Raw genomic sequence first — 23,876 nt, 5'->3', positions numbered from 1 at the left:
CTTTTGTTTCTGAAACCAAAGCACAGTAAATCAAGGGGTTCTGCCTTAAATGAACTTCAAGTGCTCTTTATTTAGAAAAAAAAAACCCCAAACTAACCAAATCCCCAAATCCCCAAAAGGAAGAGGAGGAGGAAGTAGATGGGACCTCAGAGAGGATTCATAAATCATGTTGCCATGGACCTGGTTCCTGCATTCAGCCCACCAGGCAAAGCGTAGCACCATAATGGGACTGACGGGCCACGTGTGCAGACAGAACGCAGCTGACATGGAGGAGATGTGCATATACAGCACATACAGCACATGCTCGGTCCCTGCTGTGGCCTCACTTGGTCCCCTCCTGCCAAAATATAAACAAGCCGGATCAAACCTGTCATGGGCTGGAAGTCTTCAGCTCTCCCTTTATTTTAACGTGGTGCGCATGGTCTGGTTTCCCAGCATTTATCGCTTTGGCATAGTGCTGGAAAAGTGTTAATTCTTCACTTCTTGGACTGTGGCTTCCCACCTGGTTGTCCAGGGTGTGCCTGAACCCCAGGCAGCAAGAAATTGGAAGGAGGGGAAGAAAAGGGCCAGGCATTTCTCCAAAGCCAGAGCTTGCCAAGATTTTCTTGGGGAACTTCTTGCAGAGCTGCCCAGGAAGCCCCAGGAGGGCACACCTGAAGTCCAGAACACCACTGCATGACCCCCATGCCCTGAAGCAAAAGCAGCCAAGAGCTGAGGCAGCATTTGGGCACAAAGAGACAGTGAGGAGCACTACGAGCTGTGGGGCTGGGCATGCCCATTCCCACATGGATCCAGAGGCACACCAGGCTGTGTGCCCATTTCCTGGGGCACAGGCTGGGTGCTGCCACCACTTTGTCTGCACACTGCCTGCAGATGCAAAAGCATGGTCTGCCCCCAAATCCTCAATCCCAAAGCATCCTCTTTCATATCTAAGTATTTTGAGGCTTCTTCCTCCATTCTCCAAGCAACCAAAAGGTCACAGATGTTAGAAGGTAACAGCTCACGTGTCATCCAGTGGCCATGCCTTCTATCTGGGAACAAGGGAAGTAGGTGGCAGAGTAAATTAAAGGCCAGGTTTTTCTGTGGTTTCCTTCAAAAAATAACTTCTCCTATTGTACTCCCAAAGCCTCAAATGCTTCTGTTGTCAGAAATGGCCTCAGGATGTTCACAAGCGTTTTCCTTGGTGTCCTTTGGTGGACACCCACAACAAGAATATTGGAAAGAAGCTAAATCTAAGTCCTAACTGTTCTGCAACAAGCTGCAGAACAAGTATACTTTTGTTTCCTGTGCGCCTGGATACTGACCTGACAGTTTCCCAAGGCACTGATGAGTTCAGAGTCAGGCACCCCCTTTGCCTTTGGCCCCCCAGAGGCACAGAAGCAGGCAAGTGTGATGTGATTTGGGCATGCCATGGGCATGCATGGGATATGATATTTTTCTTCTTTTTTTTTCCTCTTCTTTTCTTTATTTGTCCTTATTTCAGGAGGAAGGAATCACTCTCATTTGGACTATTTTGTCCTTTGTGTAAGGAAAGGGAAAGACAAATAGGGAATTCCAATGGGTTTTGGGGCAGCCAGCACCTGGGTGGTGCATTGTGCTTAAAATGGTCTCCAAAAATAACTAGGAGCACAAAAGGGGAAAAATTAATAAGGATAATTAACTGGTTTCCATCTCCAAGTGCTTCAGAGACATGAGCTAATCAGTCTGTAGGCATATCCAAGCACACACAATGTCTGTAGTTTGCTCTTCTACTTCCTTACCCCTTCCCCCATAAGATTGCCCACCAAGATTCCTATCAGACAGAACAGGTCTCTTTCTGCCCTTTCTGTAGAGGCCTGACAGTCTTGCCTCCTCTTCTCAAAGTACACTGTCTCTCTTGTCAGTCTGTCTACTTCCCTCCCCTGCTGGCCATGATCAAATTTCACTAAATGAATCACTGTCTAGTGGAAACTCCCTCCCATCTTTGCCAAGAATTGCAAAGTTGATGAAAATGGGACTCAGAGCCAAAGGCATTTTAGCACAGTGTCTTACCAGTTCCAACCAACTGGATTCCCACTGCAGTTGGTTGCTTCTGATTGTCCTGTTTCTGCTTTCAGCTTGGCACCTTTCCACCTGGAGCATCTTTCCCAGGATTATCATGATGATTACTTGATGCTGCAACACACCTCCAGGGCCCTCCTGGCAGCTGCAGGCTTCCTTCCACCCCAGTGTTCCCTGGTTTTGGGGTGTTTTTTCTTCAATGAAGAGGACTTGTTGAGACCAAGTGCCCATCTATCCCTATCACTGGTGTGGGTTTAAACATCTTGTCTGTTCCCAGTTATCTGGTGCAGTTCTGCCCTTGAACCTTCCTTCCTTCTCTGACAGTGTCACGGCACTGCTGGCTCGTCATGCTGGACCTTCATGGTCTAGAAGAGCAGGTACTCCCTGACTGCCAACCACAAGTCCTCTTCCAGGTGGGACCTGGATTCTTTGTGAAACCCAAGGCAATGTTACTTCACTTTTCCCCACCAGTAAAATGAGTGTAATAAACTCCATTTGGGAAAGATACTGGATTTAATGCTGGAGAGGTATCTCAAAATAGAGAGGAAGCCCTCCCAGTTCTCCTGGGGTTCTCCAGCACACAGAAAGGAGGTTCCTTCATGCCACCCTTAAGCTAACTCCCAAGGACTTAGCAATAACCTAGTTCTCAGGCCCAGGCTGAAATGCTGAAGCAAAATCTCTTTGTGTTGGTGTCATCCACATGTCCAGAAACAGACCTGTCCTCAGGCAGTTAAGCCTGGTGAGACACTGAGGAATAGTCCCTAGACATTTATGTGTTGATAGGAAGTTTTCCATCCCTGAGGCTCTGCAGGGAGGTCCCAGGGCTCCATGCAGGTCAGCATGCACAGTTCCCTTGGGGGCTCTCAGAGAGGCTGCTGCCCTGTCTGGCTGCTAGCACAGCCTCCCCAGCCCAGAGCGTGGCTGTTACAGGCTGTACAGGAGCAAAAGAAAACATGTTATACACCATCTCTTTATTCTCCAGCCTTCATCTCCTTCTTGTCTTTTCTCTTCTGTCCCTTGCTTTTTCCATTTGTGGTACCTACTATTCTATTTCCTCTCCAAGCCTCTTTCTTTTCTTATCCTGCCTTCTATCACCTCCCCAACCCCCTTCCCTCTTGTTTTCTCTCCTCTCCACCTCTGATCCACATCCACCCCAGCTGGCTTCTCTTCTCCTGGAACCCACCAGGGATGTGAGACAGATGCTTTGGATCAACAGAGAGCCACGGCTCAGCCTCAGCCCCCAGCTGGCTCACAGCTCTTGTATCCCAGCTTCCCATCAGGAGAGCTCAAGCCCTGACCAGTCTGGGAAGTGATAAAGCCCAGGTGTGACTTGCTGCCCCAGTGCAAGGTTCAGCCTTCCCACAGGAGCAGGGAGCAGTACACCAGCACAGGCATGGGCTCTCTGACAGGAGAGGGCAACGTGCCTTTGCCTCCCCCATCCCACACACCACCACCTAGCCCCGGGGGACAGCCACGAGCCCTTATCAGTATTCGGATCCTTGCTGTGAGGAGGAGGGATCGTTTTCCTTTCTGGGTCTCCCTGCTCTTCCTTTAGCCCTCCTGCTCTCTCCTTCCCTCTCATCCATTTCCTTTGACACTGGTCCCAGGCCCTCTGCCAAGTCTCAGATCCATTAGTGAGGTGCCTTGCTGACTGAAGCACAAATCAGGACGGATCCGGGTGCAATTAGCAGCTTCTAGCACCTCATCTGGAAAGCATTAGCTTGGCGTTTGCGGGAGGGGGTTATGGGTTGGGAGGAGAAGAGGGAATGGATACAAATGCCAAACAGAATAAATAACCACTATTTCTACCACTCCTAGGAACAGCCATCAAGCATCCGACAGCAATGCATGAGCACGTGCAAGAACCATCTGTGGGGGACACAGTGACTGTACCAAGCTGGTGTGACCCATAGACCTTCCCTCCTGGAGGATGTAGTTATCACATCCAAGAAGGTACTGAGATGGAATGGAGGTATGCACTTAGCCACAGCTTATGGGTGATATCCCTCCTGGTTTTCCCTCACAAATAAAGGCTTGTGGTTATGGTGCCTGTAAGTGGACTTGGTCTACTTTGCCTTCCATCTAGCCCCCAGTACATTAAAATCCCTGATAACATGATGCTGTAGTGTCTGTCTTATGTGTGAACAGCCAAGATAGACTACCAGGTATTAGTTATCATGGCCTGTTTGTGTGCTAGACACAGTCCCCAGATAAAACAGTTCTCATCAAGACCAAGATTCTGTACAAAATATATCTGCCTCCGTTTTTTTTCTCCCAGCACTGTAGATACCTTTTAGGAAAACCTTGGCATTCCTCTGTGCAAATACCCAAGTCATGCCCTGCTCTCTTGCCAGCTTGCTCCAGGTTACAGCCTGGGTGCATGGATGCACAGGAGGCTGTGACTCTTGGGTAATCTCAGTCCCAAACAACAGGACAGAATAAATATACTCAAAGGGCTGTGTTTGTGCTCCCAGAAAGGTCCTGCTTTTTTACAGGCACAATGATGCTGTCACACAACATGTCTCTGAGGGATTCCAATATTACTGACCATTAGAAAAGGTGACTGTCAGAATGAGAGAACCAAAGCCAGCCTGTTCATTACCTTCACTTTTGCTTTCTGATGGATCTCAGCTTTGGGGAGAAGGCAGGGTGGGAGTGGGGGACCTGGGGGCTGTCCTGGGTCCCTCTGTGGTGGCAAGCAGTCTGCTGTGACACAGGCCCCTGAGGGAGATGGGGCCACTGGCAGCAGGTGGCTGGCGTGGCTCTGAAACAGTGCATCTTGAACTGGGAGGATTCTGGGGGAAAAACCAAACACCGATCCCAGTCACCTCGTGCAGGAGAGCCCACCAGCCAGCAAAGCAGGGGGGCTGGCTTTTATTTATTCATCTGTGTATGATCCCCATGCCTACATGCCATGTTCCCCTTGCCACAGCACGCACAGGCCATTCCACTGCCCAGGGCCACCTGCTGATGGCCAGGGGCTGGGGAAGCCGAGTGAGCCAGTGATCTCATGTTATTTCTGTGCAGGCAGCAGCTGGAAGTAGCTGGAAACATCTCTAACAGTAATTTTTCCTACACCAGCTGTTGCCAGACGATGGTCTGTGAGGCTCTGCTGGTTAATGAGCTCACGGAAAGTGAGCTGCACCTGGGCTCCAGGGCCAGTCATATTCTAAAGATTTCCAGCCCTGAGACTGTGGTGACATAGGTGTGGGAGTGCCTTGTTGAGGGCTGATGACATTGGTTGTTTCAAAGAGACGGGCACATGTTGTTACATTCTCTGTTCTCTGCTGGTTACCGTGGTAGGTACAAGGTAAAGATGGTAATGGTTTATCCTGTCAAGAGAATGGAGACTGGCAATGGTTGATGCTGGGTTAAGTTAGAAGGACAGTGGCTGGAAGGACCCTGTGAGTGTTCTCTCTGTTTTTTGTACACAGAGGCAAAATTGCAAGGCATGAGAGAAAGCCTGCACATCCTCCCGCCCCATCTATGCCTCTTGCTTGCAAGCTGTGACCAGTCAGGATGGTAGGAACATGACACTCATCCTTTCAGCATCCTTGTTCACTGACCCAATGTGATGAGAAGGCAGCCCAATGGTACTCGGTGTTTCCCGAAGAGCAGATGCACAATGCCTGGAGGATAGCGTACAACAGCATGTGGGAGCCTCCTCTGGGTGACAAACTCTAGATGGGAGAAGCGCAGAAAGGGGGAGCGGATGTGCAATAAAGGGTGTGAGTGCAAGGGTGTCAGGAAGTGCATCCGTGCCATGCCCTGGGGGTGCCACATGAGCAAATGTCTGCCCTCCCTCTGGCTGTGAGTGGCTGTGCCTTGCCTCCATCCTTGGAGGCAAAGGAGGACACCCGTACACGCTCTGCCGGTGGCTGCCTGCACGTCCTCTCTTGTTTTCCTGGCTGAGGCAGAGAGAGAAGGCCTGGTTTCGGTTAAGCCTTGGTCACACAAAGATGCCTTTCCTATTACTCTTTTGTTTTTCCTTCTAAGCAATGTTCCCATTTAACTCTTTCAACTCTCCCCTCCTCTCAGCCTGAAGCCTGGCCCAGGTCAGAGATAATTCAGGAAAGAAGAGGAGTTGTTGGGCTGTGGGGCTGGAAAATCCTCAGCCCTGCTGAGAAGTTTTGGGAACCTCAGCATGTAAGAAGGATAACACTGTTGAGAAGATCTAGGAGACCAGGATGAAGATACTCCAGTGGTGTTGTGCTGAGCATGGTAGAAATACCTAAAGAGTCAGTCATGGCATTATCATGACTGAATTTGGCACCAAACTTCAAATCCACAGAAGGGGAGTGGGGGAGGCGGAAAAGAAAACATGCAAAGGCCTTTTCAAAACTCAAGACCACAAGAAAAACTTCCTATAAACAAATCAAATGGAAATATTTTTTTAGTTCTATAAACATTTCCCCTTGAAGCATTCAACCCAAATATTGCATCACTGTGCTAAGACATAAACAAAGCTTGCAGTGAAAGAGATGCACACCAACAATAGACTGGCCTGTTTGCCTTGTCCAGGCTGCAAGAAGTGCAAAAAACAAACAAACAGGGCAAAGAGTGACAAACAGAAGAGAGATGTCTGCAGAGTACTTGTCTGAATATTCAAGGGAGAGAAGAATCACACACCCCACCCCCTAAATCCCACTGAGCTTCAATAAGAAAATTCATCTCCTTCAGGATCCTTAGAAAATCACAGCTCTGGCAGGTTAAGGACACCAGCCAAACTTTTCTTTCAAAAGCAAGGTAGCTTCTGATTTTCCCCAAATATATTATTTTTAAAAGTATATTCTTTGATACAAATATCTCTTGGGTGAAGATGTATTTATTTTTGCAGTGATTCACTTCAGCAGGAGGCAGGGGTCTGGGTCTGGCTTTCAGGTGGTAAAAATCTTTAGAGGCACTCTAGAAAAAAGAATTTGGTGCCAGATTAGAAAATGTGAAGTACCCCACAAGAAACACACCTCTAAGGAATAGCTGTAAAAGGTGATTTTTGCTCTGTCAGGACTGCCCTTTGCTCTACCTCACGTGTAGGTACCTCTAATCTAGCTCTACCTCCTCCATTTCTCACATTTTTGGGATGCAGTATGACCCTGTAGACATCATACCTCTGAAAGCACACAAAGAGATCTGCCTCCAGCTCCTTCTCTTGCACAGGGAGAGCACTGTCCCTGTGTGGGAAAGAAGAGTGGACAAGGACATGCTGACTGGCAGTGGCAGTGAGGGACGTGGTGTATTCACCATGGCATAACCACGCTTAGCAATTTTGGTGCTTCCTGGTGTCGTGTATTTCAAGTCATAATACCATGCTGGGACCAATATTTGGCTCATACCTCAAAAAGACACTGTAAGAGCTGCCAGGGACCTACTGGCTTGGTCTCTCTCACCATGAGACACAGGCAAGGAGCTGCACAAGACACTGGGGTGGGAGGGAATTTCATTCTTGTTCCGGCTCACACACGGAGACACTGTAGAAAGGGCCACCAAAAACAGCTGCTTGGCAGTTCAGTCTCATGGGAAAGTTTCACTACCAAAAGGCTAGCATAAATGAAACCTCTTGGGCAGGTGAACTGGCTCTGTATTCAGCTGAGACGAAACAGAAACGTGGTTTTGCATGGTTCTTCAGCTGGGTTCATACTGCAACAAGCCGGCACAACTACGATTTCTCTGGTGGCTTAATGTCCCCTTTCCACGAGCCCTCCTCGTGCTGAGCCATGTTGTGCATGGTCCTCACACTCAGCAACCCTGGCCGAGCTGCCTGCAGCACTGCAGGAAACAGCAAACCTTCTGAGACCATTTGATCTTGCTAGGCTCTTGAGAAAACCTTCTCCATGCATGCTTTCTTTGGCCTTGAGAAAATGACTTCAGGTGCTGCTGTGGGAGCTGATTTATGAGGGGAGGCTGACAGAATAAAAGGCCTCACACACTTCTCATGTTACATTGCATCTAGCTGGTGCGAATTCAGAGACATTTACACGCAGCTAGCTGAGGGAGAATTGGGCCCAGACCCAGTATATCTGTCTGACAACAGAGAGGATTAAAGACCTGCAAATGCTAAGCAGGGGTGGTCCAAAAATATTAGAATCAGAACTAATGGAAAGAAGTACACAACAGTAAAATTTAAATTGTAGAGAAAAGATTACAGCTGACAGCCATTCCCTAAGCCAAGTGTTCTGCCTTCCACAAGATGCTTCTAGATATGGCTTACATCAGTCAGAAAAGGGGATTAAATGGGTTTTGGGTTCAGCATGGTCTGGCACGCAGCAGGCAGACCAGAATGGAAGTATTTTGAGCACTGGTGTCTTGCAAAACTTCAGAAGGCAGTCTGCAAGTGGATTACAGCATCCTTCTCCAAATTCCCACCCGTACAGTCATGCCTCATGCAATATCTAACGCATGCAGTCAAATGAAATGGCGACAAACAAAAGCAGCTGGTAGAAATGAAAAATGAAGAATTTCAAAGCTTTGCCTGATTTTTATTTGCCTATAACCACTGGCTGCTGCATTGTATCATGCCACAAAAGAATGTGTGGATTTCATTTTCCTCCCTGAAAGGTTAGTTTGTTCTTTGGATTAAAAAAGGATCAGAAACACTGTGTTATATAACTTTTTAAAGATCACTTAACCCTTGTTTTCAGAGGCTGTAAATTCCTGAGCATCATGGCCTTGGCATCAGCCATTATTCTTTCTTCTAAGAGAACACCTAGCTCCTGAAGTTTCAAAGAAATTTTTGGTAGGTGTTCTGTTATCCTGCTCTTAAAAATGCAGTAGAAGTGTATTTGTGCACAGCCTAATGAAAAGACAAAGCAGGGCATATATGTCCAGAGGCATGGAGCTGTAAGACCAGCTGTTTCTCTTTTGGCCTTTGCCTGAGTCTCCAGATTGCAGTAGGGTGATGGTGTTCAGTGGACACCACATACAAGCAGAGAGGAGAGTATTAGGAGGATACTGCAGATAGGCAATGCCTGACCAAAAGGAGAGGGACTCATAATGGTTCAAACATCAGTGTCTGCAAGGCTTAACACCACAGAGTTGAAGGTACTGAGGAAGATTATATTAAGGGATCATATGAAAAATCAGGAAAAATAATGGGAAAGTGCAGATTGGTAAAAAAACACTGTTTTGAGAGACGTGTCCTCCAACAGGCAAGAGCAGTCTCCTTCAGGGAGAGGGCTAGCCACTGGGGCAGAGCAGGGGAAGGTAGGTTTAAGGAGAGTGACACCTCTGACACTGGGAGTCAGGACTGTCCTTTGGTCAGATGGTCAGATGGGGAGAGAGAGGTTATCCCAGGCTGCATCCTCACAACCTAGAGGCTTGCACCAGCCCTCCTCTGGCTTCATGAGCTCTTGGATGACCCCGGAAAGCACCAGCTCATGCCTGGGACCAAGGGCTTCCCCACAGGCTGAGCCCAGAGCGGGACCTGCCAGTGCCGTGGGGGCTTCCCCGTGCTCCCTTCGGTGCCTGGCTGTCTCGGGGGGATGTTGGGGGCACAGTGGGGCTAGTGGGGGCCCGGAAGACTGGGGAACCCCAGCCTTTTCACTTCCTGAAGTTAAGGACTTGTTTGAGGGCTGTTGCAGAGGACAGGGTGAGCACAAGCCTTAAGCAATGAAAAAGAAAGATGGAAAGGCAACAGGTGTGTGGGAAAGTGGTCAGGGAAGAGAGATTATAGGTGAATAATAGGTGAATAAATAGACTACAACAAAGAGAGAATGTGATGTAAAGGGAGATCTGTGTGCCTTAAAAGGTAAGCTCCCTTGTTGACAGACATGACAGGTAGCTATTTCCTGCAGATATAATTATCCAGGGACTACACTCAACCTAAAGGGATCTTTTCAGTCTTCAGCATTAACCTGGAACACCTTTAAGATGCCTCCCCATCTTCACTGTTGTTGTCTGTAAACTTGCAACAACCTACTACAGATTAGGGAATCATAAAGTGTGAAATCCTAAACCCAGCAGAGTCTGTACTGATGAGAATAAGATTTCCATCAACTACTGTAGTACCAGGTTTCCCTGCAGAGTCTCCACACAGAAAATGAATCTTACGCGAGAAGAAAAAAACCTGCTTTTTCCAACAAACCTTTACAAAGCTAAAAATGGATACCAGGGGAAAAGGATCAGTCAAAGCCACCTAAGCAAACTCCACTAAAACATCTCACACTGCCATGATTTCCAGCTGAAGTGGTGCACACACACTAAAAAAACCCCAAACTGATTCTTAATGAGCTGATGATGCTGCAGCTTTGTGTACATACATATAATTTGAATGCATATGCTAAAACATTATATATATCTTTCCTCTAATTTCAGATTCACAACGTTCACTTCAAATGATCCATTCCACCTAATGCTTTTCACCCATGAAAGTTCTGTTTTCAGCACCTACTGCCCAAGTTCCCATCTCCACTTGGAAAGGCGAACTATTTTCTAGCATCCCATCTTGTCTATCCACAGGCATCCAGAAGTTTCCAAATAATTTCCCACTCAAGGATGAGAATAAGCTTGCCTGCCACTGAAATATCACTGTCTCTTGATAAATACAACACCTATTTAACAGCACAGAGCCATTGCAAAAGATGACATGCATGGTCTTGGGTTTACATCCTGTCCATCAGGGGAGCATTTCTTATCATTATTCTGAGATGGATTTTGGCAGTGAACCCAAAGGCATGAGGGCATGTCCTGCCTCCTTCTGCAGACAGCAGGTTCATGGTTCTCTTGTGTCCAGTCTCAGGAATTCCCACACCCAGCACCGGCAGTGAGGTGTGTGGTCATGATCACAAATGTGGTTATATTGGCTTTCACTGCAAGAGAAGTTTTAAACTGCAGAAGAGTAGTTGCTAAGTTCTGAGGAAGGAAAGCAGGATTCTTGAGGGGTGGCTATTTATTCTAGAGGGGAAAGACTATTTATTTAGGGCATTTGTCTGATCTCCTTACTCAAGCAAAAAGTTTTACCAATTGCCTTTGATAATTTCCCATTAACAAAACATTTTCTTAAAGACCCTGTCCTCCACTCAAAATGTTCAGCGACGTTGTAAAACATTTGCCAAACACAAGAGGATCTCTCTGACTGCTGATCCCTGAACATTTTAAGACAAGGAAACAAATGGACCTGAACCAAATCTTCTCATAGACTTGGGAGCCCACTAAATCTCCACATATTTCCTATCAATGGCCTGACTACAAACAGAATGGTAGTTCTTTACAACATCCCCTGTGGGTATGTGACATAGAACAGGCACAGCTGTACCCATATATAACATGTTTTATATCAATGTATGTATCACGGCAAGAAAAGAGAATGATACCTTTGTGGGGCTGTGTTTCTTTTGTATTGTTTTTATTATATTTGAAACAGGAACAGTACTAATAAAACTATCTTGCTGCCAACCCCTCTCTCAGAGGGAGAAGCTAGCACTGGTTCACTGCGATTTTTTAATTTCAAAATACATACGTTATCCCTTGTGTGTGCTTGTGTTCGTGCATGAGGGGCAACATATATATTCTGAAATAAAAGAAACACCAGTGAACATATGATATTTTTGTCTGACATCAGGATGAGCTTGTCACAACCAAGCCTATGTCCCTGACTTGGACCCCAATGGTAAAACTAAACTGACATCAAGTTGGTTTAGTTTACGGCAGCAGAGATTTCCTAATATAGGCAGGCCCTATCTCTTGTCCTTTCATCCCACCCCCCTCTTTAATTTGTCTCTCTGAGTTCTGATGACTGAATCACTTCCCCCTTTGTTTCTCTGATTTCTTTCTTAATCTTCTGCTACTGAAAGATGCTTAGTTCCTGAATCCCTACACAAATACACTTTCCTTTCTAAGCTTCTCACCAGCCAAACAAGGTTTTATTTGTTTATTTAATTTGACATGCTGGAGAGAAATGAACCCGTTTCCTATGGATTATCAAAGTAACAAATAGCTTTACAAGAGGGTAAACAAAGTAAAACTCATGCTGAAACTCCTTTGAACTGGGGTTTCCCATTCACGTCCTTCATAATGTGAGTCTTTCCCCTCTCCTCTACACAGTTCACAAAATTACTTTCTGGTCACTTTGGACCATGGCCACTCCTGGAACTGAGCTAGTCATCAATTCCTCATACATCCTTCCACAAACTTATCTTGAATTTACAACAACATGGCCAGACAGCTTTGAACTCTCTATGATGGAGCGTTTTATCCATCTTGTCTTTGCCTCACAGCGCAATTCCCCCCCATCAAGTTTTCATTTTTGCAAAAATGCAGAGCTAGAGGAGCCTGGTGGTGAGCCTGGGAGCCTCCGTGGAGGCAGGCATACCACGGTGATTTTTACTGGGAGTTTTGCCTAACTCGAGCAGCAGACATGGTACACCTAAAGCAGTGCTCTGCAACACACCTCCTGCAATGTGCATTTCTGGAGAAAAATAGACAAAACAGCACAACTCAGGTGTGAATCTGGGCTAAAATCCCTAAGGACTCAGAGCCAGAGCTGCTGAAGAGCAGCTCCCAGGACAGCAAACCCCAGCAGTGTGCAGCACACATATTTTCAGGGCGCTTAGGTTTGGTGGCTAGGGACTGGCTGGCTTCCCCCCACCCCCAACATCCCTTTCTGTTTATTACTCCTGCTGTAATTGGGAGGCATGTGTGGATGAATTAAACATAGCAGGACAGATGAGAAAACTCTCCCTCTTAGCTGGCTGAATGAGCAAATTTAACTGAGCCTGTTACCCACTGAGTATCGTGCCGACATGCCAGGGTCCGGTTTCCTTTGAGCTCGCCCTTTCATGCGAAGTCCCTCTGTGCCCCCTGCCTTGCTCCTCACAATATCAAACAGCTGGAGTTTCAGCGGCCCCAAGGAGAAGCCTTTGCATCCGACAGCAGCAGCAGTGGGAATTTTGTCTGGGATCAGAGAGGGACAGGGCCAATACGGGCAAATTGGTAGCCAAGGATCAGTGGGGCTCTGGCATCTCCAGAAGGACACGGGACACCCCCCAACCATGGGCTGTGCTTGGTCAATGCCCAGAGTAAAAGTTTCCTTATGCCTGAAGAACTGGGGTTAATGAGGGGGTTTTGGCTTTCACACTACTTCGAGCTTCAGACAGGCAAGGGGCATCCAGAAGCTGGTGCTGGCGGGGAGTTTGAAATAAATGCATACCAGCCTAGAGCAGGCATCCCCAGCAGAGCAACAACAGAGCTTCCTGAGAGCAGGACTGCCACTGGCTTGTCCGGGGATGCCAAGGGGATGTGGCTGCACAAATCAGCACCCTGCTTTGTCCCAAGGCATTTCTTTTGGAAGGCAGGTGAGAAGAACAGCATATGAAGGGCACTGCTGAATCCATCTATTCCCTCAGCCCCGGGGATAAACAGCGAATGTAATCCTGCAGGGTTGCAATCTTTCCTTTCATACTGTTTAACAAGCCCTGGGGCACTTCTTTGCACAAGGTAGCTCTAATTCTGCTCTCTCACTTTTTCTTCCCACCTCTGTAAGTCTAAAACTAGTGAGGGCTAATTCAGTTACTACTTTAATTTAGGAGAGTTTACGACTGCTTTAAATTAGGAAACCAGCGTTTTTCAGACAAGGCAGGTGCTGGAGGTCTTAGCGCTTGTAAAAATTAGGCCACTTAGTGAGGTGTCTACGTATGGATTTAGCACCTGAGGAGTGTGTTACTGAGCAATATAAGGAAAAAAAACTTGGAAGCTTGGAAACAATTCTTTAAAAGATAATTAGAGAGCAAAGTTAACATTTCAGAGGAAGGAAGTTTGTGTTCAACCTGGTAAGCTTACCCATTGAAATGAAAGTTGAAGAAGCCATCTTCACACATTCCCTTGGAACTCAAAAAATCCTACAGAAAAATAAGTTCTGATCTTTTCAGTACCCATGTAATAAACCAAGGAAGCAAGAACCCCAAATATAAATAGGAAAAAAAAAACAAACCCACATTAAATCCTTTGCATCATCCTTATGAGAAATGAGTAAAAGTAAACCAGGAAATCAGAACTCTCCTAATGTGCCACTAAGCAGGAATAGCTCTGAAACCCAATGATGACATGATTAAAAACTTCAGCTCTTTCACCTTCTTCTTTGAAGACTGAAGGACTTCACATTTAGAAACTACAGATCATGTTTGTCATCTATGCTCTTCTGTACATGGCAAAAACATGAGAAACCTATCCTGACCTTTCAGTGACAGATTTGTTTCAAGAGAATCTTTACTGAAGGGCCTTGAAAGGCCCAAGATTTCCCTGCACGTCTGGGTAAATTTAAGTTTTGGGGCATGAATTCACTCTTTGGTGCAGGGACATGCAGTGAGGAGGAAGCAATGGGGTTTCATCTCAGGGAGTGGTGGCACTGCTTTTCCTTAAAATTTTGTACCCGAGACACTTTCCGTGAGAGCAAGCACCTGCTAGGATGGGATGGCTGGAAGAAAAGACCTTTTCATCCTTGTGGTATTTTTTACAACTGATGACCGCAGAGGATGGGCGCCCGGGGGGCTCCGTCAGCCCTGGTGCCGCTCCAGCGTGCGGGGCCAGCCCGGGACCCCCGCGCCCGGGGCCCCGCAGTCCTCGCCCCGCACATGGGCCGGTGGGGCCGCCTCCCCTGCCCACGACAACCTTTTCTTCCCAACACTCCCGCTTCCGCCGGCCCGGGAGCGTGGGGCGGCGGGGAGCGGCCCTGGGGGCCCGCGGCTCCCGGCTCGCGGTGCTGGGGGGACGGGGATGGTACGGGCAGGGCGCTGGGGAAGGGGCTTTACTTGGAGTTTTCTCCCTTCTCTGGCTCCTCCTCTTCTTCCCTCCTCCTCAGGGGGAGGGGAAGGAGGGAGGCTCTCGGGGCAGGAGTAGCTGGAGTAGGGAATTGTTTGGGAGTTCAGTCATCCAAAAGCCGTCTCCCGTATGGAGGGTCTGGCTTTCCGCATCCCGGCGCCTCTTCCCTCCTCCTCCTCCTCCTCCTTCTCCTCCTCCTCCTCCCGCCGCGCCTGAGCTCAGCGCGGCCCCCCCATCCCCAGCGCCAACCCGCAGAAAAAGCACAACCACCACCCCCAAACCAAGGGCCCCCTCACTTTCCCCTTCCCCCCAAAACAGGCTTCCCCCTCTCTTTTTCTCTCTCTCTCTCTTTTTTTTTTTTTTTTTTTTCTCTGTGTGTTGGTGCGTGCGTGTGTGTATGTAGTGAATTCCCCGCAGATCCGGCCTGGAAGTTCCCAGCTCCTGGAGTTAAGCCTCTTTGTTGCCTCCCTTCGTTTGGGGCATCTTTGTGTTTCCCCCCGCCTGCTCCACTGGAGACCGCGGTGAGTGAAAGAGAAGGGGGCCCGGGCCTGGTGGCCCTGGCGAGGGGCTGGGAGGACGCACGGTGGTGGCGGGCGATGGGGCGCAGGGATTTCGCCCCATCCATCTTCAGGCAGCGGCAGAGTTTGGGAAGTTGGTGTGGGGATGCGAGGAAGGGGGTCTGCCTAGGGATGTAGGAGACATGACAGGGGAGTGGTGGAGACCCGCTGGTCCCTGCCGGGACGGGGCTTGTTTTGGCGCAGGCAGGTGAGATGTGGGGGGCTCGGATGTTTCCCTCCTGCTCTTCCTCCTCGGCGGCCCGGCCAGAACTAATGGAGGGCCCAGGGCACGCACACGCTCCGCGGTGCTCCCGGGCTCGCCTGGAACTTCCCCGGCAGCCTGGTCCACGACCTTGCCCCGTCCTCACTGCCGGCTGGGCGAGGAGGCACGGTGAGCAGGGAAGGGAGAAGGAAAAGCTGTGCAAAGTAAGCCGCGGATCCATCCTCCATTGCTCCAACTCTTGTCAAAAGCTGCTGGGAATTTACAGGCAAGAGCTGTCTCTGGCAGATGCGAAGGCATTTTGGTTTGTGCTCTGTGAAGGGGCTGCTGCTGCAGCAGAGAAAAGCGGGAGAGTCCGTCTGTTAGCAGAATTTTTGTCCTCTTCTGTGACCGTAGAGTTTTTAACCCTGGTGCAAGGATAAGGAGTGATTTGGGTCACTCAATTTTCTGCCCGGCAGTGGGATGTTGTAGGATTTGTCCACGCATGCCTCCCTGCTTGGATTGGAACTTTGGCAGATCTGTCTGGATGGTGCCTGTAAATAGAAAATGTGGTGGGGAGAAAGTGGGATGCTGAATTTGTAGCTGTGTCCAAACAAGACTCTTTCAAGTGCTTCAAAGATACTTCTGTGGAAAATAATAGACTTTAACCAATACCCTCGGCTGGCAGAAGGTACTTAATACAATGTTTGGGCATTTCCCCAACTGATTCTGGTACCTCAAGTGTTATTTCACTGGCATTGTGTGAAAGGCAGTTCACATCTATTAAAGATGGTCTTTTTTGTCCTTGCTTGTTTTAAAGAAACTCTCTTGACCTCTCTGCAGCATTATGTGAGTGGGATAACAGGAATCCATACATACACTCAGCACCCGCATGTATGTATGTAATTCCCAGCATGTCTTAAATGTTTTTCTTGGTGCTCAGTTCTCTTAATTTCTACATTGCAACCATAGTGTCTTTTTGATATGTGCATTTGCAATCTGCCGTTAAAATTTCTTTTCCCATGGGCTAAAAAACGACCACAGAAAACATTAGAAGAATGTGGGTGTTTTGTAAGTAGAATTTTATCTTCGTTTTCTTTTGAAACTAACTGACTTAGTGTGCCTGTGATTAAGAGGAAGGTTCCTCCGTATTTATGCCTATGTACTTATATGGCAGACACTTTGAATTAACTGGTTGAATATTGAGATTCATGTCCTGGGGAAGGATTTCAGCAGAAACACATCATGGGTTTGCAGTGAAGATTTGTTCTGTTTATTTAAGTGACCTAAAGAAATGAAGGTGAAATAAATTCCTATGCTGCTAGGAGTCATGTGGGGATTTTCTGAAGTAAGTAGGACAATTAGGAAGAGCTGTGAGCTTCCTGCTGGGTGCATGATATTCTCTTACAAGAAGTAAATGGAGTTTTGTTCCATGTCCTTTTCTTAATTCTCCCCTTCAGATACAGGGACTCATCCTGCATATGCCAAGCAGAAGAGGTCCCAATAGGTGTTTGCTGTGAGGGTTGAAGTCAGATACAGTGCAGTCCTCCCTGCTTCCCGCTAGGGAATGTGAGGCAGGTTCATCTGAGTGGTGCACGGGGGTTCTGTGCAGCTGGGAAAGGCAAGGTCAGTTTTCTCCCACTCATACACATACACACTCACAGGACCTTTATTTGAGAGATATCCCAGTACAAGAATCCACACATTTCTTCTCTGCTTGGCACAACGAAAAAGCATTGGAGCTGCATGATTCTGCATGTGTGTGCTCCAAGCTAACATGTAAGTTGTATGAGTTCTGTGTATCCCTGCGGTCTGGAGAAAGCAGCTTTTTTGTGCCTTTTACTGACAGGATACAGAAGCACGAGAAGTTCTTTGAGATTATATTGCGAAGTGAAACCCACTGTCTGGCATTTGCAGAGGTCTTTCCAGCCCTCAGAGTGTGAGACTCCTGGCTTGGAGGTTTGCTCCATTGAAGGACAAGTGAATCATTGCTCAGTCCACTTCACTGCTTGCAATTCTGCTATGTCCTCAAAACTGATAGCAGACAGATCACTCCAGATCTTCAGAAGCTAATAGGCAGCCCTGCAATACCTTCATGATGCTGGTACAACTCCTCCTGGCTTACTAGGGACAGCAGGATTGCCTCTTTGAAGCCAGCTGGAGCCTCCTGCAGAGCAAGAAGCATCACAGTGGGGCTATGAAGCAAGCAGCCTGCTTTTTCCCTGTACTCCCCAGTGCTACAGAGGAGAAAGTGCCTTTCCTGAGTTAAAAAAAATGTCACTCATTTAGGGCAGACCTGAATTTTTGTAGTTTCTTGTGATTGTTAGTGAAACACTTGACTGAAATGCCACCAGATCTACCTGCCAGTTCCTGGCCTATTCCTGAACCACATGCCCTTAGGAGCACAGAAACCTTGCAATCTGATAACAAGGAAAACATAGGGAAAAAATCAACTATTGCTTCTTCTACCTGGGCTGTGGGAGGGAGCATGGGTGACAGGACAGGAAAGGCACTTCAGCTGGAAGCTTGTGTTGGGAAGTGGAGGTGTCTTCAGCCCATGCACATGCCCTATTGTGAGCCTGAATTTTCTCCACAGCCCTGTGCCTTACTGTTCCCATGCAGAAAATGGAACTGGACCCTGTGCTGATGGGTTGAGCACTGGGAGGGGAGGCAGATATTACTGTCTGTGTTGACATAGACCTGACCTGTACCCTCCCTCATGTCTCTCAGAGCAGAACTCAGGTGCACTGGGGAGAACTCTCTCTGTTGTGCTTGGCCTCCTCAGGACTGGCACAGGGCTGGAGAGGCATCTCTGTGCCTCCAAAATCACTCTCTTTCCAGGCAAAGGCAGGCTGTCTCCCAGCACCCCACTTTGTCTGCCTCATGGAGCAGGGGAGCAGTAACAGGGAAGAGTGTGTTGGGGACCATGCTGGTTGTTTAAGTCCAGGTTGGCCGGCAGGTGGGTTTTCAGAGACTTGAGCTCAGCTGGGCTCAGTTTAGTCACTCAGCCTGCAAGGTCTTGCAACAGCAGTAGGCTGAGGTAACTCCAGGTTAACAAAAGTTCCTTTGGCAGTAAATAATGGTGGGTTGTTCGTTTTAATACCTGATGCCGAGTGCCTCAGAGACATGAGGCACAATTCCCTTGCACTTCTTTAATGTGCAGAGGTGACTTTGATATATTAATGTTGGCATGTTATACACCAAGGCTTTCAAATCTCTTGGTTTAAACCATTATCTCCCGGGCTAAAAATTTGCAGTGTGAATTCTGCAAGTTAGGATGGGATATCCCACAAGGAAAAAGTTCTCTTGCAAAGTCTTCGGAGGCTTCCTGTTTCTGGTTAGACTGAAAACATCCTGAGGGAAAAAACCTGCTGCTGTATGTTCTGGTGCTCCTGTGGTCAGTCTCAGTTTAAGAGGTTGTTATGTATTCCAGTTCATAGGCCACAAGAGCAATTTAAGGTGAATAATGACTAAGTGAATTTCAGGTCCTTACGTGGAATAGGGGTGAATATCACCTTTCAGGTTTCTAAATGTACTTCGGGTAATTGTTCAATGCAAGGTATCACATGCATCTTTTTCTGTTTCCTGATGCTGGGTTTAGTTCCTCTTGGCTCCGAATCATATGACATCATATCTGCTGCCTCATTGGCTGAACACAGTGTTTGAAGCCAGTTCTCTGGAAGGAATGCTTACAGAAAGGGAAGCTTTCAAAATTTGCTTTATATGCATATTTGTGCATAAGTCTTCTAAAATCTCTCCACAGAAGCATGTGCTCCAGCAACACAGCTGTCTGAGTGTCCATGGGAAGCTAAGACAAAAGGAGTATGGATGCTGTGGAAGCAAGTTGGCTGAAAAGCTCAGAAGGATATTTATTGCAGGGAAAAGAAACCACTTGGTGCTTACACAGTCTCAGAGCTGCTGCAGGCAGTGCAGACCTTTCTGCTTAAACAGGGAGCAAGAGATCCCTGCCCCGAGGATGTTACATGCTCCTTTTCTTAAAATCTCTCTTCCCTGCAAAAGGACAAATGGGATGGGAGCCTGATGGGGTTGGTAGCAGAGCACCTGGGCTGGGTGCCTGTGAAGGGCTCTGAGGGCTGCCATTGTGTGTTGTAGGAGCTCTTGAGTAAGAGGCAGTGCCAATTTATTTTGGCTCTAATGGCCTCGATGGAGAGAAATGTGCCTCAGGGAGCGTGTGGGACATGCTGGAGCTTCTTTGCCCTCCTTGTGGGCAGTGTGCCAGCACAGAGGTGAGAGCCAGACTTTCTTCCTTGCTTTCTGCTCTGCTGCTCTTGTGTCCAGTCATCTTCCCTGGGCAGCCATTAGATGTGAGGATGGTGACTGCGCCTTGTGCCTGTGCAGAGTGTTGGAGGCTTGCTGGGCCAAGTCCACACCACAGCACAGCATATTGCCCCTATGGAAACCCACCGTTGTTGTCCAGTTTGCAGAGGTTTTGGGCTGTGGTGTCTCTAGATGTTTGTGTGAAAGCCAGATAGTGTTTTGGAAAGTAATAATTTTTCATTAACTTCTGTGCCTGGCAAAGGCAGTAAATCTTTCACCCCAAGCCCTGCAGGGGCGATCCCATTTTAGTTCTCTCAGGTCCACTCTGGCAGAGAGATTAGCTAGCAGGTTGTACTTTCATGCACAGCCATAGACCCAGGGCCCTGCCAAATGCAGGGATGTGTTCACTGGTTGTAATGTCAGCGAGTTTGAACAAGCTTGTATATCTGAAGACTGTGCATCAGTCTGCATTCAGGTGTATATCCTTCTGCTGTTCTTTAAATCATGAGTGCAGGGGAAAAGGGTGTAAAGATCCCTGTCAGAACTGTGTTGTCAGCTTTGAAATACCAGAATGAGGTTACTTCTAATTTTCTTTTTAGTTGACAGAAGGACAGGTTAGACAGAGCCCTGTGAATTAATGTGTTGAGTTTAGTGTGATTTAGAAAGCCTGTGGTAATACAAACATAGGTAGTCTTTGAGGTAGTCTTTGAGAAATACACCTCAAATGTGGATACATTGGCCTGGAATACAGCATTTATTTGCAAAATTCAGCTTCTTCTGGTAATGTCACTGTAATTTATCTTGGTACTTTTAGGGAGAGCAGCCACCTTGCTTAGTGATGCCAGTGTTTTAGGGTGCAAGCTGGGATGTGAGGGCAGCTGCGTTTGATTCTCCTCTACACCACAGATTTCCCCACAAGCTGGGGCAAGTTGCTCTTTGCCCCAGCTCTCCACCTGCAAAACTAAATGGCACTTCCCTGCCTCCTTGTGGTGTTGAGGGTAGGTCTGCTGGAGATCAAGAGAGACCATAGATTTGCTGACCCTCAAAAACCTCTTAGATGAGGACCACAGTTGGATTCAGCAGAGAGCCTCCTGCGGCACTGACAGCCCGGTGGGCAGCTCCTGTGGTTGCCTCTGGGGACATGTGCCCGTGCTTGCTGGGTGGATGGGGGCTCTGTAGGGGGTGCAGGATGCTTTTGGTTTGGAGGGCAGGCTGGTGTGCAGCTACAGCAAAGGCCCTGTCTGAGCGTGACCCTTGGGGAGCCTGGCGTAGGCAGCAGCAGCAGCGCAGCTGCAGCGAACTTCTGGCACCAGCCAGTGGTGGTACAGAGAGGCCATTGTAATTCTATGTGCTGTACAGTGTACATCTCAACAGGCTAAGTGGCTCCAGGGCTGGTTGTTTTTCTTATTTTCCCCCTCCTCCTCTCCATCCCTTCAAATCTACTTTATGAAGTTCCTCCCCTTAAATTGAAAATTTGGCCTTATCTTCAAAGAAGCCCTTTAGTGCCAAGCTTTTAAAGGTGGGGAGGAGGCGAGAGCAAAAACATCACATCCATTAACAGCCCAGTTGCCAGAGAAAATGTTTTTTAAAACATAATCTGAAACCTTAGTGTTTGGGAGCCAAAGCCAAGATTGAATACAAGTATGGGCCTTGTCCCTAGAGAGTCACAGCGCTGGGAGTATGCTGGCACAAAGACCATGGAGCGAGGATTCTTGTGCATGCACGCACACAAATAGACAATTATTTGGAAGCCAATAGTGTTCTGGATGCTGAAGAAATTTAATCTAGTGCCTTCTGTCCCAGATTGCTCCCTGAGCTGCAGCTGATGTGGAGAGCATTTTCATTGCTCCAGCACTTCTCTGGATGGCAGTCCCCTCTGGAGCAGGAAGATTCCTGCTATTTGTTTGCCATGGGTGGTAAAAAGGACTGTCTGGTCCAGCTTCTTTAGAGCCTGCTGCCATCAGTGAGAGATTTCTTTGGGACCCTGAATGGTGAGGGGTATATGATTTTTGTGGTTTATTTCTGCAGAAGAAAGCTGCTTGTTTAACAAACCCAAGCACTGTCAGATTGAAGGGTTGGATTTGAGTTCCAGTGTCAGGAAATGTTTTCAGAAACATGCTGGGTGGGATATGTCAAAAACACCTGGGCAGACTTTGATGATACAGTGGGGAGTCAATCAGACTTGTGCATTGAGAGCAGCTCCCCCTCTTCACTTTTCAGTACAGGGTCATGCTCGGTGGGTTTATGAGATGGTCCCACTGTCACCAGTGTAACAGCTGCCCAGATTAGCCCTGACCACCTACTCCTGTATGGAAGTGGACCCTGTTTCGTAAGTGGCTATTCAGGCATATCCTGGTTTGCAAGCACTTGAAGAGCAGCTTCTAAGCCAGAGTCATCTGGGCAGAAAGAGAGCAAGATGGACCCAGTTATCCAGTTGCAATGGGGTTTGAATCCAGTGAGGAACACCCCATTACAAAGTTCTTCTGGGCATGGCTAGCCAGACCACAGCAGAGCTGTGGGACTCTTGCAGGAGGAGGGCTTGATATCTACTAGCTTGATACCTACTAGCTCTTGAGTCCCTCTGGGTACTTCCATACCCCTCAGCTGGCCAAGCAGGGTATCAGGCTTGTAGCTGTCAGGCATTTCTGCAGCTGGAGGCTTGTAGGGTGAGACAAGCCTGTGGGAAGCTGGTGCCTGAAGAGCTCCTCAGAGAGGCACACCAGCTGCTTTAGATGTGTCCATCATCACCTTTTGTCACTCCGAGGCGACTGGGACTGACCTGAAGGGAAAAGACATCTGCTTTCCAGCAGATGAGGAGCTGAGCTCCTGGTTCCATGCCAGCTTGTGCCTGAACACCTTTGTAATGCCATAAAGAGTCCAGGGCCACGCAAGGACTGGTTGCCTTTAAGGACCTTGCTGCTCTGGGTGCCTGAGGTGCTGTGAATGTTGCAAGAGTAGTTCAGCTCTTGTCACCCCAGCTCCAGATCCTGTCAGAGGTGGCTGCCCAGGCAGCAGAGAGTAGGAAGGTCTTGGGATCATGATCAACTATGCCAGATGACCATGCAGCCCATTAGTTTGATGATGGATGCTGAGAAAGGGAGGTCAGTACCCAAGCACAGAGCTGGAGCTGCTGGAGCCTGGGTGTGTTTGCTGACCCTAGTCACCTCTTGGTAGGGAGGTATGGAGCCAGTTTCAGGAAGCCTTAGGGAAGAGTGATCTGATTTACATGGCTACAGAAAGACAAACCAGCTCTGTGTCTCACAGGACAGGAACCAGTCTACTCCAGCTCCCACTAGCGCTGGCTGTGCTTGCCTGGTGGGAAAAGTGCTGTGGGATTCTGCTGATGGCATCATGAAGCCTGTGGTCTTTTCTGGAAGGAAGGGGGTCTGCTACTTATCATGTAACAATTTAGGCAGGAACATAGTTGCTAAATATACAGCTGTCCTGTTTTCCTCACAATTGCCTGGGCTGCAGGTTTGGGGAGAAGGGAATAGGAGCACAAAAAGACCAACATCAAGAGCAAGTGGCAGGCTGTGTTTATCATTGAGGCCTGACCCTATAATCTCCCTGGGGATAGCTTTGGACATCCCTAACCTCTGAGCCACTTGAAAGAACCACCTTTAAAAGAGTTTCCCAAACTAGCGACCAAGCAAACAAGTGCAAATTTCATCAGCCACAAAAATGTGAGTATAACCCAGTTTCAGCATAGTTTTAGCACTGAAGATAAGTACAGGTTTCTTGGCTCTCTGGATGAAAGCCTGAGAAAGGCCTGCTTTGCCATCTTTCCCCCATCACCGTATTCCAAAACCTAAACTACTATTTGTATTACAGTTGTGTCTACAAGTTTTAACCAAGTTTGGGACACAGCTGTGACAGATACCATGTTAACTTGTAGTGGGAGACTGTTCCTACATTCCCATTCAAAACAGTGAGGTAAATGTGAAAGAGGAGATAAATAGAGCATGAAAAGGACACATGTACCTTGGAGTGACTCTGCAGGTCAGGACTGCTGCTAAGTACAGACTCCACCGTGCCTGATAGTCAGTCTCATG

At 47.9% G+C, this 23,876-nt stretch overlaps 1 protein-coding gene across 1 annotated transcript in view; it reads left to right on the top strand.

The window, feature by feature from the left end:
• The first annotated feature begins 15,126 nt into the window (after positions 1–15,126).
• BOC (BOC cell adhesion associated, oncogene regulated) overlaps positions 15,127–23,876 on the top strand; it is a 53,895-nt gene continuing 45,145 nt past the window's right edge. The window contains exon 1 of the mRNA XM_041410890.1: positions 15,127–15,311. The gene's annotated coding sequence lies outside the window, so the exon portion shown is untranslated. The remainder of the gene's footprint in view (positions 15,312–23,876) is intronic.

Source organism: Onychostruthus taczanowskii, unplaced genomic scaffold (genome assembly GCF_017590055.1).
Source record: "Onychostruthus taczanowskii isolate IOZ18803 unplaced genomic scaffold, ASM1759005v1 scaffold34, whole genome shotgun sequence".
Lineage (NCBI taxonomy): Eukaryota > Metazoa > Chordata > Aves > Passeriformes > Passeridae > Onychostruthus > Onychostruthus taczanowskii.
Note: the sequence above shows the minus strand (reverse complement) of the source record. Positions and strands in the feature narration are given on the sequence as shown.